Source organism: Eptesicus fuscus, chromosome 6 (genome assembly GCF_027574615.1).
Source record: "Eptesicus fuscus isolate TK198812 chromosome 6, DD_ASM_mEF_20220401, whole genome shotgun sequence".
In the NCBI taxonomy this organism is placed as follows: Eukaryota; Metazoa; Chordata; class Mammalia; order Chiroptera; family Vespertilionidae; genus Eptesicus; species Eptesicus fuscus.
This window is the reverse complement of record NC_072478.1, coordinates 6,792,488-6,808,111: the sequence shown is the minus strand read 5'-3', so window position 1 is coordinate 6,808,111 and position 15,624 is coordinate 6,792,488. Positions and strand designations below refer to the sequence as shown.

Sequence of the window (15,624 nt, the reverse complement as noted above, 5' to 3'; positions counted from 1 at the left end):
CCAATGGGTTTCATGTAATCTTCCCTCCTTTGATTCAAAATTCGTAATAACAACTGAAAAACTGAAATTCTCTGGAGTGTTTTCTCAGTCCATTGAGATCTTGCTTTGGGGTATGTCCTCAGTTTGGCTCAAATAAACTCTAGTACACTCATAAATTTCTCTATAGTTCTGTATGTTCTGATATCAACAAAGGTTATGAACCAAGGGTCAAAACACATGTTGAATGGTCAAAAATAACTTAGTACACGGTGAATCTGTCACAAAGTATAAGGCAGTATATATAAATGTCAAAGGAGTCGAGTTTTTCAAATTGTGATAAAAAACATAAGATAAAATTAACCATGTTAATAATTTTAAGTGTACAATGCAGCAGTGTAACTGCACATCATGGTGCATTTGATCCCTAAAATGCACACCCACTGAACAATTCTCCTCTTCCCCTCTCCTAGCCCCATGAACCACCATTCCACTTTCTGAGTTAGAGTATGTTAAACACCTCATATATGGGGAATCATGCAGTATTTGTATTTTCTGACTAACTAATCTCACTTAGCATAATGCCCTCAAGGGTCATCCATGTTGTTACATATCACAGGATTTACTTCTTTTTAAGGATAATAATATTTCATATATACATATACACAATTATGTATATATGAAATATTATATACTATATATTCTCATTTTGATTGTCAATTCATCTCTCAATAAATATTTAGGTTGCTTCCAAAAAGAAGTAGGGTTTTTTGCAGTTGCTGCCATATCCCGGCCTGAAAACAGCAGTGGGAGAACAGGTAGAATTCTAACCCTTGCACTCAGTACACGATGACAGCCCATTTATATTCCCAGCCCAAGATTCATGACTGTGCATGGGGTGACTGCCCAGGTCCCTGACGCTCCAGGTGCTGGATGAGGGTTTGTGAGCTGCGTTAGCGCGTTCTCCTCCCAGATGTAGGAATCCCTCAAAGTAGGTGCACGGACCACTCACTCACAGAGGCCCGTGGAGGTCTGGTCAGAGTCCAGCATGTAGGCGCCTTCTCAGAGGTGTTGAGGGCAGGTAGGGAAGAGGCTCAGTCCCAGCAAGACATCTTCAGTGGGGTTTGGTGGGTGAGCATCAGGGAACCCCCACAAACAGGGACCCCGCCTCCTCTGAGCTTCAATTCTCTGACCTGTAGAAAAAGCCAAGCAAACTTGCTGCAGGCACATGAGCCCCGAGGCATCTCATTGGCCAGAGCAGGAGGCGGGACCGATGGGGGTGGCCAATAGGGAAGTGCTGGCCCCTGCCTCGTGCATGCGCAGTGCTTGCTGGCCCACGGCAGGACTCGCCGGGCTGGACCATATTGTCAGTTGCGCTTTCGGGTACAGGTGTGCAGTCTCACCCCGCAGCCCAGCCCAGACCCAGGGGTCTCCCGGCTCACCACAGCCCGGGTGAAGGAGCACACACGCTGCTCTTTCGAGCTCAGGCGCCTTGGGGCCGAGATCTTCGCCCCGCACGTGATCTGAAGGCCGGGAGGGTCGCAGTGGGAGGCCGCTGGTGGGGAGGGGGCCCGTGACATGGCTGACCGGCCCTGTCTCTCACAGAGAACCGACCCACAGCATGCTCCCCGCAGCTCCTGGACACCTGCTCCTGGCCTGCAGCCTCCTCCTGGCGCCCTTCCTTGCAGGTGAGAGTCCATGAGGCCACTCGCACCCCACATCCCCGCCCGCATCCCCACCCACACCCTACACCCTACACCCCCGCATCCGCATCCGCCCTCACCGTCACTTCCACCCACACCGCACACCCAAATCCTGCACAGGCATCCTCGCCCGCACCCTGCATCCCGCATTTCTCCCACTTCCCTGCACCCCTGCATCCTGCAACCTCATTCCCGCATCCCTGCGCCCCTCGCCCGAAGACCTTCGTTGGCTCCCGCCCCCAGAGCCCCACCTCACCTCCAGCATAGGTTTGGGAGGTCTAGGAATATTGATCAGTTCCCGCCTATTTATTTTTAAGTACATTTTACTTTTTTCCTTTTTATTGGATTTATTGGGATGACACTGGTTAACAAAATTATACATGTTTCAGGTGCACAATTCCACAAATGTCATCTGTACACTGTATTGTGTATTTACCCTCCCAAGTCAAGTCTGTCCATTACTGTTTATCTCCTCTACTAGAGACCCAGTGCACGAATTAGAGCAGAGTGGGGTCCCCCATCGGGGGCAGGGCCGGCCAGGGGGAGGGGCCACAGGCAGTTGGCTGGCCAGCCCTGCCCTGATTGGGGATGGGGCTGGCAGGGGTGGGGGGCAGCGGGAGGGCTCCAGGGCATGTCCAGCCAGTCTCTCTCAGGCCAGATCCCAGCAGCAAGCTAACCTACCAGTTAGAGCGTCTGCCCCTTGGTGGTCAGTGCAGGTCATAGCAAGCGGTTGAGCGGCCTTAGCATATCATTAGCATATTATACTTTGATTGGTTGAATGGCCGACTGGTTGACCAGACACTTAGCATATTAGGCTTTTATTATATGGGATACCCACCTCCACCTCTCCCCAATTCCCCAAACCCACAACCTCTGCAGTCCCCACACTGTTGTCCTTCTCCATGAGTTATCTCTCTTTTTTTTCTGTTTCGCTCAATCCCACCCCCCTCAACACCCTCCCCCGCAACACACACAGCTGTCAGCCTGCTCTCTATGAGTCTGTCTCAATTTTGCTTGTTAGTTCAGTTTGTTCATTAGATTTCACATGAGTGAAATCATAGGGTACTTGTCTTTCTCCAACTGGCTTATTTCACTTAGCATAATGCTTTCCAGGTCCATCCATGCTGTCGCAAAGGGTAAGATTTCCTTCCTTTTTACAGCCGAGTAGTATTCCACTGTGTAAATGTAACTTTTTTATCCACACATCTACCAATGGACATTTGGGCTACACTTGGGAGGAACATGGGACATAGCAAAGGGTTGGCATTTAGAAAATTTTCTTTAGCAGGCATCTTTCTATTTTTCTCCAGGGACCAATTCCTATTGGGGGAAGGAAGGAGGAGAGAAGATGTTCACCCCTGAGGGGTGAATCATGGGCCTGGTTCTCCTTCGTGATGTCCCTGAGGGTTGGGACTGTGGTAACAGCCTGCACTATCCCTGCTTGTTCACTGGGTACCAGGTTCTGCATCTGCTTATGGGCAGCACTCATTTCATTAGTGCCACTTAATCATTTTCAATTCCTGGGGTTGTCCAGGGCATCCTAGGTTTCCTCCCATGCTGACCTCCTCCATCATCAGGATAGTCCACTCATCCAGTGGCCAGCAGCTTTAACTGCTTGTGCTCATATCCTTATGCCATCCCCTCTTCCACCAGCCTCTCAGTTGCCCATCTTCTTTTTTATAGGAAAGACTCATCCCGCACTGCTTAGACCAATACAAACAGCTATCCCTTACTAAGAATTCATTATGGACTAGTTTAGAATTCCTGATAAACATAAGAAAGGTACGCATAATTTTACGTGAAATTCCAGGTCTTTATTGACTTACTTCCTCCTCTGCTTTCTTCACCTAATGAAAGATTACAGAAAATCACTGATTGATTTTTGGAGCAGGCCTTAGGTAAATGTGGAAGTTTATCTTGAGCTGTCAACCTTAAAGTCCTCCACTCCTTTCTCCAGTTCCTATCTTTCCCATTGCATCATAACTTTCCACCTCCCAAGTTCAAAGCCAGCCTCACTGAATTTTCACATCATCGCTCATTTTCAAGGAAGGATGGGAAAATCGTAATTCCTCTCACTGTGAATAACTGAGAGCTGAGCTATTCACCTTCCCCTGGGGGCGCCCAAGGGTGTGAGGGCTGCCCGAGGGCAACTGTACAGGCGGGAATGAGGTGCTGTGCCCTCACCAGTGACCACTTGTTTCCTCAGAAGTGCTCTCCTTTGCTCTTGGTTTGTGGTTACGATTTGTAGTGAAGTTTGCTTAAGTACTTTTCTATAATAAGCCTTTTTTTTTCAGTTTTATTGAGATATATTGACATACACCAATAATTACCAAAATGAGTTTAGTTAGCATCCATCATCTCATATAGATACAAAAAAAAAAAAAAAGTCCCTTTGATGAGAATTCTTAGGATCTACTCTCTTAACTTTCCTATATCTCAGTGTTAACTACAGTCACATCCCGCTGTACAGTACCTTTCTAGTACTAATGTATCTTATAACTGGAAGTTTGTACCTTTTGGATCACCTTTCCACAAATCCCCCTCTCTGGTAACCAAAACCCTGATCTTTTTCTATGAGTTTGGGTTTTATTTTATTTCTTAGCATTCCACATATCAGAAGATCACACAGTATTTTTCTTTCTCTGTGTGACTTATTTCACTTTAGTATAATGGCTTCAAGATACATCCATGTTGTCACAAATGGCAGGATTTTCTGCTTTTTTATGACTGAATATTCCATGGTGTGTAGCACAGCTTTTTTTATTCTCTCATCTATCGATGGACACCTAGGTTACTTCCATATCTTGGCTATTGTAAATAATGCTGCAATGAATGTAGGGTTGCATATATCTCTTCAAATCAGTGTTTTTGTTTCCTTCAGCTAAATACCCGGAAGGGGAATTGCTGGGTCATAAGGCAGTTCCATTTTTTATTTTTTTAGGCATCTGCATACTGTTTTCTACGGTGGCTGCACCAATCTGCATTCCCACCAACAGTGGACGAGGGTTCCCTTTTCTCCACGTACTGGCCAATGCTTGTTGTTGTGATTTATTCATGATAACCATCTGACAAGTGGGAGGTGTTATTTCATTGTGGTAGTTTTTTAAAATAATTTTATGTTTCTTAATTGTATTTTTATTGATTTCAGAGAGAAAGGGAAAGGGAGAGAGAAATAGAAACATCAATGACAGAGAATCATCAATCGGCTGCCTCCCGCACAGCCCCCCCTGGGATGGAGCCCGCAAGCCAGGAATGTGCCCTGAACAGGAATCAAACCGTGACCTCCTGGCTCATAGGTCGACTCTCAACCACTGAGCAACACCAGCCAGGCTCACTGTGGTTTTGATTTGCATTTCTCTGGTGACTAGTGATGTTGAGCATCCTTTTATAAATCTGTTGGTCATTTGTATTTCTTCTTTGGTAAAATGTCTATTTTTTACTTGGATTTTTGCAGGCTTTCCTCTCAGGGGTAAAAGTAAATTTTAAAACCCATCTTTTCCTCTCCTTTCTCTGTTTTAATGTTTTTATACTTATTTGTTTTTAATTATACAGCTTTTAAAATAAATACTTTATGCCCCTGGTATAAAATGCAAAAGGTGTAGAGCAGAGAATATATCCTCCTCCTCTTTAGCCCCCCAGCTCAACTCCTTGGAGGCAACCACAGGTATCCCTTCTTGAGTACCTTTCCAGAGATGGTCTGTGTATTTAGCAACATATCCAAATGTATCTTTTTCTTCCCATGGCATTTTATACCTAATGTCATACCTCTTGCTTTTTCCCCTTCCAGGTACACCTTGGAGGACTTTTCATAGTATAATGACTTCAAGATACATCCATATTGTCACAAATGGCAGGATTTTCATATCAGTGTGTGTAGAAGCACACAGTATCTATATGTACAACTATTTCATGGATGTCTAACCATGAGAATTTCAGTCATTTCTAATCATTTAGTATCTCAGAGAATCCTGCAGTAATTGACCTACAAATAAAATTACACATGTAGGAAAATACTTAGGAATTCCTGGATCAAAGAGTTTGTGCAATCTAAACTTTTTTCCAAATTATCAAATTGCCCTCTAAATAAGTTGCACTAATTTACCCACCAGAAACAGAATGAAAATGCCTGTTACCCACACTCTCACCAGCACACTCCAGCTTTAATTTGCTTTTGTCTAACCATGGAAGACTGTAGTGCAGTGCTGGCTTGTGGGATGTTCTATGATGGGTAAAATATCTGCATACTGGTATGCGGCTTTTGAGCATTTGAAATGAGAACGGCACAACCATGGCAGTTTTTTTGTTTTTTTTTTATCTTTATTGTTGAATTACAGATGTCCCCCTTTTTCCTACCATTGCCCCCCTCCACCCGGTTCCCGCCCCACCCCAGGCCTTCACCACCCTGTGTCCATATGTAAGATATTTGGTTAATCTCTTCCTACTCCCCACCCCCTTTCCTGTGAAATTCACCAGTCTGTTCCATGTTTGCATGCCTCTGATTCTATTTTATTTTGTTCATTAGATTTCTTGTTCGTTTTTGGATTCAATTGTTGATAGATATGTATTTATTGGCATTTTATTGTTCATATTTTTAATCTTTTTCTTCGTCTTCCTCTTCTTAAAGAATACCCTTCAACATGGCATGTAATACTGGTTTGGTAGTGAACTCCTTTAGCTTTTTCTTGTTTGTGAAGCTCTTTATCTGACCTTCAATTCTAAATGATAGCTTTACTTGGTAAAGTAATGTTGGTTGTACATCCTTACTATTCATCACTTTGAATATTTCTTGCCACTCCCTTCTGGCCTGCAAAATTTCTGTTGAGAAATCAGCTGACAGTCGAATGCATACTCCCTTGTAGGTAACTAACTGCTTTTCTTTTGCTGCTTTTCAGATTTTCTCTTTGTCTTTAACTCTTGGCATTTTAATTATGATGTATTTTGGTGTGTGCTTCTTTGGGTTTCTCTTGTTTGGGACTCTCTGTGATTCCCAGACCTGTAAGTCTGTTTCTTTCACCAGGTAGGAGAAGTTTTCTGTCATTGTTTCTTCAAATAGGTTTTCAATAGCTTGCCCTCTCTCTTCTCCTCTGGCATTACCATATGTGAATGTTGGTGCCCTTGAAGTTGTCCCAGAGGCTCCTTATTTTTGGATTATTTTTCATTTTGCTATTCTGATTGGGTGTTTTTTGCTTCCTCATAGTACAAGTCATTGATTTGAGTCTCTGACTCCTCTACTATTGAATTCCTATAAATTATTCTTTATTTCAGTTAGTGTATGCTTAATTTCTCTAACCTGGATAAAAGGTCTTTTTTCATGTCTTTGACATTGTCACAAGTCCCTTGAAGCTCTCATGAAGATCCTTGAGTAATCTTATAACCATGGTTTTGAACAATTCTGTATCCAGTAATTTGCTTGCTTCCATTTCTTTCATTGTGATATGTTTTTCTGTCTCCAAATTTTGGCTGCTTCCTTGTGTTTGTTTCCATGTATTAGGAAGAGCTGCTATGTCTCCTGGAATTGGTAGAGTGACCTTGTGTAATAGGTGTCCTGTAGGGCCCAGTGGCTGAGCCTCCCCAGTCACCTGAGCTGGGCACTCTAGATGCACCCCTGTGTGGGCTGTGTACACAGTCTTATTGTGGTTGAGCTGTGATTGCTGTTGGCATCACTGGGAAAAATTTCCCTCTAGGCCAATTAGCTGTGAGGACCAGTTGTGACTACAGGGGAAGGACTGCTGTGCAGGAGACACCCCTATGGAGCAGGACTTGCTTCAGTGGGGCTTTGGTGCTCACTGAGTCTGCCCCTTCAGTGTATCACTTTTGGATGTGTAATCTGCTGTGGTCTGAAGCTATCCACTGGCTGCACTGGCTCTAGGCCCTCTAGAGAAGTGCAAAGTGAACTACTGCCTGGGGCCACCTGGAAGCAGCTGCAGATGGCTGCTACTTGGCTTGGAAGTGCCCAGGTGTGAAGCAAAGCAGGTTGCTGCTAGTGCCAGGTCTTGGGCCTTTTATTAATAGGTATGGGCCATGCCGACACCAGCTGCAGCTTGTTTGAGAGATTTTAGCAAAGGCAAACCTGTGATGAATAGTAAGGATGTACAACAAAATATGAACAATAAAATGCCAAGGAGCTAGGAGAGGGCATCCATATGAAAAAGCTGCTACAAACAGCTTGGGTGGGACTGCAAATTGGGTGGGGTGGTGTCTCAGGGAATCACCAGGGCAGAGCGAACAGTGTGGGCCAGATATGGTATGGAAACTCAGATATGGCTGCCGGTAAGCCCTGCAACAGGGGAAGTACCAGCCCAGGAACAATGACCCCTGGGAACACCCCTCTCTGGGAGAAGGCTGTCCCCAAGATCCTTCCCTGATGCCAGACAGTCCAGTTCTGTCCCGTATGTGTCTGGGTCGCCCAGTGCTGGAGCTCAGAGCAATAGAATCCAAGTAAGTTTGTGCACCAGCCCTTTAAGAACAACCCCTGGGTCCCCAGCAGCCTTCGTGTCCCTCAGCCACAATCTCTGCTGGTTTTTACGGCCCATAGTTACAGGGCCTTCTCTTCCCTGCTCTGGAGCCCTGGGCTGGGGGGCTGCTGTGAGGCTGGGACCCCTTGCTCCTCACAGGCAGCCTCCACAGAGACTCTCCCTCCTGATTTAAAAAAAAAAAAAAGTGCCACAGCCCTAGCTGGTTTGGCTCAGTGGATAGAGTGATGGCCTGTGGACTGAAGGGTCCCAGGTCAAGGGCATATGCCTGTTGCTGGCTCAATCCCAAGTGGGGGGTGTTCAGGAGACAGCCAATCAATGATTCTCTGTCATCATTGATGTTTCTGTCTCTCTTTCCCTCTCCCTTTCTCTCTGAAATACATAAAAATATAACTTTTTTTTAAAAAAGTGGCACAAGTGGCAGCCCGTTCCACATCTCTGCCTCTCCTACCAGTCTTAATGTGGTTTCTTCTTTACTTCTCTAGTTATAGAACTTCCATTCAGCTAGCTCTCAGGTGGTTCTGAATGATGATTGTTCTGTGTTTTAGATGTAATTTTGATGTGGTTGTGGGCAATGGCAAGTACAGGGATTTCCCTAAACCTCCATCTTTCAGTTCCGACGGCCGTGAGCTTTTAATTAATTAAATTTAAAAAGACACAGTGGACAGAGTATCCTCAAGCACAGTGAGGTGTGAGAGTTTGGAAGGAGAGGGGATATGAGACATTGCTGAGGAATTATTAATTGGAATCTCTTTAATGTTTGATTGTAATTTGTTTTTATATTATTTTCTTTTGTTGTTTTTTGGATTACTTTTGGCTCTTTGTACTGTGCTTCATCAAGCCGTTCTCTCTGGGAGAGCAGGCCAGGTCAGCCCTGGATCTGTAAGGGCTGCAGCCCCCTGAGAGCTCCAGCCATCTCTGGACTCTGGTTCTTGTGGCACATGTGGCTCCCAGTCCCCAGGAACCCAGCCTCCAACTCCTGCTCCTGTGCATGATGGAGGGCCTGCTGCCCTCACATTTGCAGGGTCCAAGGCAATATGGCTCCATATTTAAACGGTACACATAAAGCCAAAAAAACAACAACAAAAAAAAACATGTTTAATCTGGGTTCCATCCTCTTACCTGGATAAAGGCCTGCAATTTCTCAGAGTTCCACGCCAAGGAATGGCGGCACTGAGAGCGCTGGTCCCAGCTCACCTCCTCCCCTGCCCTGCTTCCCCTTCCCTGTTATGGGCATCACGATCACATGCACAGACACACCAGTCCTTCGTCCAAGCTCTCCTCTCCTAACACCTCTGCAAACTGCTTGGTCTGTTTGAGCAAGAAATCCCTGGATTCTTGGTACTCGGGCAAGGTTGGGGGAGGGCGTTCAGGCTCCTAGTGGACATGACCCCTTGGTGTCACACACTCCTTGTCCCTCACCCTCAGCCTGTGGGGCTGGAGGAGCCAGAGGGAGTGAAGGGGGGTTCTGCTTGAGGGGGAAGTAAATAATTCAAAACCACCTCTTCAACGCCCGAGAAAAATCCTACAGATAAATACTATGACGTTTACTCCCTTTTTCCCCTTTCCCTACGTGCCCACAGACTTCCCACCTCTTTATCCATCGTTCTCTACACTCTGTGGACATATTTCATTGGAGCAGCCAAGTTCAGTGTTTCTCCTCCACAGCAGGTGGTAGTAGGGACACTTGGATGGAGGAGGGCATCAGAGGACGTAGTTCACCAAGGCATTACAGAGCCCCAAAGAGAGAGTGCAGGGGGGCTGTTTCAGAGCCTGTGCACGCCGTGACCTGTGCCCTTTATTTGTCACACTGAAGTGTTCAGTGCAAGTGTTTGGAAATCACCCTTCCAGTGCGGCCTTCCCTGACCACCCTGTGAACTGCAACCACACCCTTCACTTACTATACTTACTGTTCCAGTTCTCTCTATAGAGTTTATCCCCGTCTGACATGCCATGTATTTTCTTCTTTGTTTGTTTTAGTCTGGCTTCCTCACCCGGAAGGAACCCCCACAAGGTGGGGGTGATTTTTGTAGTAACTCCAGTGTTGAGTGTCACATACCGAATCCGGCGGGTGAGTCTGCTCTGTGAGCGTGGGTACATTTGCCTACCAGTGGCAAATAGCCAGTTTTCTGTCTTTTTTTTAAGTCTCCTGGGAAATTAAAATGAATGACCTGGAGGAGAAAGAAGTGAATGAATTCACCTCCAATGGCTTTAAGTGCCCGACCTGCTTCGCGGTGATGGGAAGGAAGTGTGACAGTGAGCTCAAGTGGTGCGCAGCAGACAGAATGAAATGCGTTGAATTCTCTGGCATCGTAAACACAGGTACTTTGAAGGATGCAGTATTCTGTAGACACAGGACCGTGGCACTCTGTCACCAACTTAGGGGCACGCATCCTAGAGGTAGGGTTGAGGAAAATCAGCTTTTGTCCTCTCAGGAACAAGGATACTGCAGTGATCTGAGTCTGAAAATATGTCTAATTGGCTTTCTCACACTCATTCAGGCATTTATGAACTTTTGTACTTTTTTTTTTTTTTCTTTTTTTGAATTTTTGTACTTTTATCAACAAACCCTCGGCTAGCTTTGAGGAAGCTGGTTCTCAGCACATTGAATGAAACTTCATCCTCTGCAAACTTTGCTTAGTTTTTTTTAGCACAAGAATAATTTATGCCCTGCCTCGGGGAGGTTTAATTTTCAAAGTAAAAGCTTTGGAGAAAGATAATGATTAATCTTTTTTCAAAAATATCACAAAACATAATTTACAGTGCTTGCTTTGAGAAAACCCAACACAGAATTCTAAGTTAATTGAAGACACATTAGAACTAAGTTAGGAGACAGAAGGGCTCCCAGAGCAGAGCTCCCCGAGGACCAGGCTCTTCTCATAGCTTTTCTTTACCTTCTCCCCTTCTCTCGCCGAGGAGCTCAGCCTTCTTTTTTTTAACATTTTTTAAAAATATTTTTTTATTGATTTCAGAGAGGAAGGGAGAGGGAGAGAGAGATAGAAACATCAATGATGAGAGAGAATCATTGATCAGCTGCCTTCTGCATGCCCCCTACTGGGGATCGAGCCCACAACCCAGGCATGTGCCCTCGACGGGAATCAAACCTGGGATCCTTCAGTCCACAGGCCGACACTCTATCCACTGAGCCAAACCAGCCAGGGCAGCTCAGCCTTCTTGAAGCCTATTATTAGTGAGATAATCTATCAAGGGCTGGTCATGTCCATTGGTATCTTGGATTCTTATGTTTGTACATTAAAACAGCAGTCACTGAACATGGCACCCAGGGGAGGCAGAGAAATCACCAAGGGCACAGAGCGCTCCATGTGAAATGGTGTATCTGGAGGCGCTTTGAAAGGCAGGGAACAATCAAAGCACTTGCTTTTGTATGGCTGTTGTTGTTTCTTAAAAGGTAATGCGAGCCAAGAATAAAAGGAAATTAGATTTCAGTCCTTAAAGTCAGGAAGGGTGTACATAAGTGACACAGGTACACCAAGTCCTGAGGTCGGCAGTGCAGAGTGCTCCGATGAAGTCACTGAGAACTCGGAGAAGAAACAAGTTCTTACTGCCACCTGTATAAAATGTCTGTAAAAACATGATGCTAGCCCTAACCGGTTTGGCTCAGTGGATAGAGTGTCGGCCTGTGGACTGAAGGGTCCCAGGTTCGATTCCGGTCAAGGGCATGTACGTTGGTTGTGGGCACGTCCCCAGTAGGGGGTGTGCAGGAGGCAGCTGATCAATGTTTCTAACTCTTTATCCCTCTCCCTTCCTCTCTGTAAAAAATCAATAAAATACATATTTTTTAAAAAAAACAACAATGCTAGATCTGCAGATGGTAATATGGGTTGGAAAAAATTTACTTAAAGCAAGTTTAGAAAATGCATGATATTTGATTAAGAGAGGTTGTGAAGGTTTTGCAAACCACATGTATGGGGGACACCATGACAGCTGATTGCCTCAGCTGTACAGAGTGACTCACATGCAGGGTGGCCTGGTGGATGTTGTACTCCAGCCCAGTAAGGGGGTGTGTGAAAGAGGGAATAAAGGGAGGAGAAGAATGGAAGTGTCATTCATGGTTTCTCACAGGTCTTAAAGACATCGCTATTGAAATGAAGAAATGCATACGAGCAGACCTTTGTAAAGAGACGATAACTTACATGGGTTTTCCAATTGCTAACGGGAGTAAAAATTGCAGATCAGCCATCAGGAATGGGGCATGGGTCAGACCCCCAACTCCCATCTTCTTTGTTTTATCTCTGGAGAAGCTGCTTCATTGAGCTACAAGGGCCCAGCCATCACCCTTTCTGAATTAAACGTACCTTTTGGGGGGCTTATGTATTCTTTCATGTTGTTAATTTCACAATACTTACATTCAATTGTGCATTTATTGACTCATTCAGCAAGGTTTATGTGTGTACCCAGCCTCATACAAAGTGGGTCAGGACCAAAGTCAGTCCCTGCCTCTGAGAAGATCCCAGGGCATTTCCAGGGGTACACGCACAATGAAATGCTTAGAAAGCAAGACAAGAAAGAAGAATAAGAGTGGTACCTCTGCTCAGGTAGCCCAAGGTGATTGCTTTAGACACAAAGTAGAAATGGCAGGGTGTGGGTTTCGTTAGGGAAGGTGAAGATTTCAGATGTACTTTGAATAGATCTGTGTCATTTTATAGCAGAGGTGGTGTGCATGGGGCTTGGAGACGGGGCAGTAGTAGAGGCTAACTAAGGTCAGTAGCAGAGGTCAGTGATAGGGGGCATAGAGGCAAACACGTGGACCTGGCTGGAAGCCTCCCAGTGAGTGATGGAGGCACCACCAGCGGGTGAACACAGGGCACCTACTGCACTGAGGATGGCCTGCTCCCTTCATGTGGGAAAGCAACTCCCAGCACCCTGGAGAAATGGTCTGAAGTCAGAGGCCTGTTTGTGGTTCTCACCCCTGAATGCCCATTAGAACCCTCTGGTAGCTCAGCTGGGCCACACTGGAAATTGGAATTCAGGCAATCTGTGTGAATCCCGGCCCCTGCCCCCATACTTTTTGTCCTCAGTCGGTTTAGTTTTTATTCCTGTCCCCTTCCCCCACCCCCCACCCCCAAATCTAACTTTCAGCTACTATTAAAAAACAAAACAAAACAAAAAACACATTGAGGTCTGAGGAAAAGAGTAAAACTCTTTATTTACACAAAATGAAAGATGTTCAATTAAGCCAAAAAACAAATGCATGTAAACACAAACACTTTCTAAGGATATAAAATGTCAATTGATGTAAAGTTTGAAAATTGCAAGTATTCTTCTTTAGCTTTAAATGAGCCATGCAATATAAGAACACTGACCAAATTAACATGTCTTATCTCAAAGGACTTCCAAATATATAAAGAAAAGTCAACTCAACTCAAAAGCTAAACTCATGCCATTGGTATCCCTCAAATAAATAGTTAGGCTAAATATAATCCAATAATTTTTATCGTAATGAATGGTGCTCAAACTATAGTAGGTCAAATATAAGGATTTATTGGATTTTAAAACAAGAGGCAGATGTTTTTCTTAGTCCACTGGAAGTATTTTTGCTTAGTTTTCTGAAGAAGCCCCTCTCCTGTGAAAAGTGTCGTAGATAGTCTTTAAAATCACTGAATGTATACATGAAAATGTCCTGAATTATCACCAGTTTACGGAGATTTAATTACCCTGTGTCCTTTGCCAACACTTGCTAGGTGAATCCTGCAAGAGTTTTACAAACTTTACCATACTGTTACCTCCAATTCAAGAATTCCTTGAAATAAAAAGAATACTTAAGGGAGAATCAAGATGGTGGCGTAGGTATTCACCACAGCCCATAACCACATCAAAATTACAACTAAAAACCAGAACAACCATCACTCAGAACTGCCTGAAAGCCAGCTGAATGGCAGTCCTACAACTAGAGAAGTAATGAAAGCACAGTGAGACTGGTAGGAGGGGTGGAGGTGCAGAACAGGCTGGTCAGATACCCACATGTGGCGTGTTTTTAATTAGAAGGGATATCTAGGCTGTGGAGGCCTCCTGTGAGGAGCAAGGGGCCCAAGCCCCACACCAGACCCCCAGCCAAGGATCCCAGAGCTGGGAAGAGAAGTCCCCATAACTTTGGGCTGCAAAAACCAGCGGGAATAGTGGCTGACTTACAAGGAGGCTGCTGAAGACCCACACAGTTCCTCTTAAAGGGCCAATGCATTAACTTATTCACCTGCTCCCTCTGAGCTTCAGCACTGGGGCAGTGGGTTAGGGGGATCCAGGGACATATGGGGAAGAACTGGATTGTCTGGTGTCAGAGCAAGAACTTGGGGGCAGCTTTCTCCTAGATGGGTGCTTGAAAGGGTCATTGTTCCTATGCTGAGACCTCCTCCACTGCAGGGCTGACTGGCAGCCATATCTAAGTTTCCATCAGCTTGGCTCACACTATTCACTCTGCCCTGGTTATTCCCTGAGGCCCTGCCCCATCCAATTTGCAGCCCCACCCAAGCTGTTTACAGTGGCTTTTCCATATGAATGGCTCAGGCTTCAGATTTTCTTGAAGTCTCTCAAACAAGCAGCAGCTGGTGTCAGTGTGCCTCATACCTATCAATAAGAGGCCCAAGACCTGGCACTAGCACCACCTGCCTTGCTTTTCCTGGGCACTTCTGAGCCCAAAATTAGTAGCAGCCATTTGCAGATTGCTCTGTAGCTCTGCTGGGTGGTTCCAGGCAATGGTTGACTTTGTACCTCCCAGGAGGCCCCAGAGTTAGTGCACCCAGTGGACAGCTTCAGACCACACTCTACACATCCATGAGTGACACACTCAAGGGGCAGACTCGGTGAGCACCAAAGCCCCACTGAAAACAAGTCCTGCTCCATAGGGGTGTCTTCTGCACAGCAACTTTTCTGCTGTAGTCACAGCTGGTCCTCACAGCCAAATGGCCTGGAGGGCAATTCTTCCCAATGATGCCAACAGCAATCAAGACTCAACTACAACAAGACTGTGCACACAGCCCACATAGGGGTGCACTGACAGTGCCCAGCTCAGGTGACTGGGGAGGCTGAGCCACTGGGTCCTATAGGACACCTACTACACAAGGCCCACTCTACCAATTCCAGGAGACATAACAGCTCTACCAAATACACAGAAAAAAAATCAGCAAAATGCGGAGAGAAAGAAACATCACAAATGGAAAAAAAAACAAAACACAGAAGAAATCTCCAGAAAAAGAACTAAATAAAATGGAAGCTAGCAAACTACTAGATACAGAGTTGTTCAAAACAATGGGGCCCTAGCACCACAGACCCCCAGTCCAGGGTCCCAGAGCTGGGAAGAGAAGTCCCCATAACTTTGGGCTGTAAAGTTATTAACTAAAGAACTTATATGCATGTGTGCATTACCTATGGAAATAGATAATAGGGGGTGAAGACCAGGGGTGGGGCTGGAACCGGGTGAAGAGCGCAATGGGGGAAAAAGGGTGGACATCTGTAAT

At 45.4% G+C, this 15,624-nt stretch overlaps 1 long non-coding RNA gene across 1 annotated transcript; it reads left to right on the top strand.

Annotated features, from left to right (window-relative positions):
* Positions 1–10,385: 10,385 nt before the first annotated feature.
* On the top strand, positions 10,386–12,483 carry LOC114235111 (uncharacterized). Its single transcript, XR_003621292.2, has 2 exons — positions 10,386–10,474; positions 12,236–12,483. It is a non-coding gene; the product is annotated as an uncharacterized LOC114235111 (long non-coding RNA).
* Positions 12,484–15,624: the final 3,141 nt, after the last annotated feature.